The following is a 5,076-nucleotide window of genomic DNA, read 5'->3' as shown; positions in this document are numbered from 1 at the left end:
TGTAGTGAAACCTTGATTGTTGTCAGCAATACCAGGGGTGATTTGACCTCCAGGCTAACTGGCTATGAGAGTCAGCTGTGCCTGCAGTGGGCGAGCTTCTGTGCTGGATCTCTAGGGCGGTGCTAATCTAGTGTTTGCCTGAGGCTATCCGGCAAATGGCTCTGGGCAGGGCTTGGGCGGGGCAGTCTCTGGGGATCTACAGGGCGGGTGGAGCAAGCAGTTATGGCTGCTCTCAGTTCCGTTCCTAGGGGCTCTGCCTCTCAGAGTCCCAGCAAACGCTGCAAACCTCGGAGAGAAAGCTGGCTGTGAGTTCCGACGAAAGCCAGACAGTCCCGCTTCTCCCGTTTGAGTCTGGGTCCCCAGAGACTCGCCCGAATCTGGAGCTCAGAGTCTGAAACTCCCTCCCGAATGAAAACACCAACCGCGCCCTCCGCCGCCAGCCCACTCCGCGCGCACTCCGCATCTTAGGATTTCACTTCAGCACTGCGCCTCCTCTGAGTCTGGGTATGATATTCTCTTTCCTCCTAGTTGTAGAATTTCCACTCAGCCAGCCTTCCTGTGGTTCTGGATGATGTCCGTTCTGTCCTTTAGTTGTATCTCTGAAGTGGTTGTTCAAGGCAGCAATCTCCGGTGTTAACCTATGCCACCATCTTGGTTTCTCCAGAATAGATTTTCTTTACTTGTTTGGGATACATTGTGCTTCTCATTCCTTATGTCATAAAGTTGTGCCTTCCTTCCTCTCCCTCTCTCATCTTGTTTAAGAATTTCTATAAGAAGTATATTGGCATTATCTGTGTCTCTTAATCTACCATTTTTCCATTACAATGTTTCTTTGTGCTGCATTCTGCATAATTTGGATTCAGGATAATTCTTCCAGTTTACCACTTCCTTCAATTCCAATAAATCTCAACTTAAAAAAATTAAATGTTATATTTAATTTTAATGCCTAAAATTTTAATTTATAGGTATTAACTTTGGTTCATTTCAAATCTGTCTAGTCCTTACTGAAAAAATATTTAATAGTTTTTATTTCTTTTTTATTTAATAGCTTATGCACATTTTTATAGTTTATTAATTTGTTTATTGCTAGCTGTGACTGCAAAGAATATCTGTGCCACATATCCCTTACAAATGTAAATCAATCACATCAATCAGGTGTTTGGGGCTGAGTGGTCTTCTATGTGCCTATTTGAGTAAACAATACCTTTCAACATCTTGGGTCTCCTTCCTCTCTATTCTATAAGGATGTGGGAAAGGAGAGAGAGAGAGAGAGAGAGAGAGAGAGAGAGAGAGAGAGAACCACATGTTGGACATTTATATTAACTAGGCCTAGAAATGATGTACATCATTTTTAAACCTATTCCATAGGCCAAAACGTAGTCATATGGCCATAGCCAACCACAAGGGAAACTTGGAAATGTAATCACGCATCTCTGAATCCAAGATGAACTAAGTTGAGAAAGCAACTAGCGAGTCTTGCCACATAGTCTCCATCCAGTAATTCTATTCTGTAGTTCTTGACAGATTAATTATATTATTTGTTTCTCTCTGCTGCTGACATCATGGTAGCTTACTTCGTCTTGTATTTTGTTATTAGATGAAAGTTCATATTTGGTGGGACTTTATCACAGAAACCCTGTGTTGTCTGAGTTCCTAGACATCACATGTAAAGTAGTATAAATATTAATACAAAGCCCATGTGAATGGAAACATGTGGTTACGAAATCTCAGGGGGGATATTTTTTTTCCTACTCTATCACCGAAACTGAAACAGATAATATTTTATTTTATTTCCTATTGAAGGTGGCTTTTTCATTTTTTTGGTTCACATTTGTACAGAAGACAGAGACCCTTTACAAGTCTAGGCATAATGCCAGAGTTCATTTCTCAAATTCCGACATCTTACTTTGACCCTGTACCTCCATGACCATTAGCACTCAAGATCTTTGATTACCACTATCAACCAATGTCACCAAGCACAACTGAAGCATCAGTAAACACTTTCTGCCCAAGTTTTCAGCTTACACTTTGCCTTTTGGACCATTATCAGCCAAACCTCTGCTTAGCACTGTGAAGGCATGCCTCCTAGCACAGCTGCTGCATCTGTTCACACTGTCTACTCTAGTGTTTGACTTACTCTTCGTTTCTTGAAACCAAAGTGTTGCCCTTACAATCCTGAGGATTTGCAATGATGTTTGTGATATTCTAGCCAACATTCTAAGTGCAAGATTTTCAAAATTTTGTTTTCTGTATTTTTGAAACAGAGTTTTTTTTCTCTCTTTATCTTCTTTCTCTTACTTTGACTATATTTTAGCAATATTAATAACCAAATTTGTTTAACATAGTTTAAAGTTAGTTATGAATATTTTCCTCCAAAAATACACGGTATTTATTGTTCTTATTATCCATTACCTCCAATTACTCCACTGCTTTGTGTCTTACACAATTTTCTTATACATAATTTTTATATCTCCAAATTTGAATATCTTAATTGAATGTATCCATATGTCGAAGATTCTTTGATTATGATTGGACCTGCTATTCTACTCCTTTAAAATAAGTATGTGAAGATTTGAAACCAGTGGTGGGGTCCTTCTTCATCATGATGTTTACTCTTATGGTGATGATGGCTTATGTGTCCAGTCCTACGGCACTGGCCATGGCAGCAGGTCAGAGTATGATATCCATAGCAATGTATCTCATGAATATCTCCTTTGTGTTTAAGATGATTTTTTTCAGGGAATATCTCAGAACCATTGCACCTTTACTCTCATGGCTTCAGTACTTCAATATTCCTCAATATGAGCATGATGAGTATGTGGCTTTTCAACATAAGAAATTTGGGGGACAAACCTTTTCCTCATGAGTCAATATAATAACAAACAATACCTGTAGCTTTGCAATATGAATCGGCAAAGAATTCTTATAAAAACAGGGGCATTGATTTCTTACCTTGGGGTCTGTGAAAGACTTGCTAGTACATAGTGTTGACATTCATGACTGTTATCTTCCTTACATTTGTGTACCTAAAATTGTTATTTATTTAAAAATTTTCTTCAATTTCTCTCTAAGTTACATGATTTATCTGCACATTAAACAGAGAGCATCTTGATACAAATATTAAAAAATATTTCATAGATATACTTTTCATATTATTAAATATAATATATATTTTATACCTATTTTTAAAAATATGTTTTTATTTATCTCATAGAGATAAAGGGATAGAAACATCAATATGAGAGAGAATCATCGATTGGCTACTTCCTGCACACCACCCTGGCGATGGAGCCTGCTATATATGTTTTTATTTATTTCATAGAGAGGAAAGGACAGGGATAAAGGGATAGAAACATTAATATGAGAGAGAATAATCGATTGGCTACTTCCTGCACACCACCCTGGGGATGGAGCCTGCTACCCAGGCATGTGCTCTGACTGGGGAATTGAAATGTGACCTCCTGGCTCATGGGTCAATGCTCAACCACTGACCCACACCAGCTGGATATATATCTATTTTTATTGCTTCCATAAGGTTCTACTGTTGGATTGTATTATGATTTTTCTATTAGTCTTCTAATGTTTGATTGCTATGTTTCAAAATTAAAATCAGATTTGTAATAATTATCTAAGTATTGTCTTACACGTAGTTATATTTAGGCTTAACTTTAATGCTTGATTTATTTTCAAATAGAGGTGGAACTGCATCTTATGTAGGTATGCATCTTTGTTATGTGCCTCAAATTATATAAAGGTATTTTAATCCAACACCTAGCTTGATAGTGAAGTTAGAAGTGCTGCTTTAGTCAGCCTGAAACAGTAGAGCAACATACCAGATCCTCTGGAGTTGGGCTGTCCAATACAGAAGTTACTAGCCACAGTTGCTATTGAGTACTTGAAATGAGCTAGACTGAATTGAGATATGCTCTAAAAAAATTGATTTTGAAAACAGTACAAAAAATATAAACTATTTTATCAATAGATATATACTAAGTGCATATGGAAATGATAATACTTTGGAATATTGGGCTAAATAAAATATATCTTTAAAATTAATTTCACCCCTTTATTTTTACTTTTAATTTTATTATTATTTTTTAAAATCTTTATTGTTGTAAGTATTACATAGGCCCTCCTTTCCCCCCATTAACCTCTTCCAGCCTGCTCCTGTTCTCCCCCCGACCCCCAGGCCCTCATCACCCCATTGTCTGTGTTCACAGGTTATGTATATACGCATACATGTCTACTGATCGATCTATTCCCACCCACTGTCCCTTGCTTCCCTCTGAAGTTCAACAGTCTGTTGGATGCTTCTATGGCTCTGAGTCTATTTTTGATCATCAGTTTATTTGGTTCATTAGAGTCCACATATGAGTGAGGTCATGTGATACTTATCTTTCTCTGACTGGCTTATTATTCTCAACATAATGCTCTCCATGTCCATCCATGCTGTTGCAAATGGTAAGAGTTCTTTCTGTTTTATCTCTGCATTGTATTCCATTGTGTAAATGTACCACAGTTTTTTTGTTTGTTTGTTTGTTTTTTATCCACTCATCTGCTGATGGGCATTTAAGCTGTTTCCAAGTCTTAGCTATTGTCAATTGAGCTTCTATGAACATAAGAATGCATGCATTTTTTCTGATGAGTGTTTTAGGTTTCTTAGAATATTTTCCTAGAAGTGGGATGACTGGGTCAAATGTGAGTCGAGTTCCATTTTTAATTTTTTGAGGAAACTCTATACTGTTTTCCACAGTGGCTGCACCAGTCTGATTCCCACCAGCAGTGTACTAGGGTTCCCTTTTCTCCACAACCTGGACAATACTTGCTGTTTGTTGATTTGTTGATGATAGCCATTCTGACAGGTGTCAGGTATTATTTGGCATTATATATAGTATTTTATTCAGGAATGTACTCATTCTTGGAAAAATTAAAAGACCACTGAAGGGCCAAATGGTGAATGGAAAGTTACTTTTGATAGTGAAAGTGAATAACTTTTTTATCAAGGAAAAACAAAAAAAAGGGATTTCAAGATAAACAGCTTAAGTCTGATCATGTTAATCTCTCCACCTCCCTATT

The sequence above is a fragment of the Myotis davidii genome, unplaced genomic scaffold, assembly GCF_000327345.1.
Source record: "Myotis davidii unplaced genomic scaffold, ASM32734v1 scaffold26, whole genome shotgun sequence".
NCBI classification, from domain to species: domain Eukaryota; kingdom Metazoa; phylum Chordata; class Mammalia; order Chiroptera; family Vespertilionidae; genus Myotis; species Myotis davidii.
The sequence above is the reverse complement of the archived record's forward strand: the minus strand, read 5'-3'. Positions refer to the sequence as shown.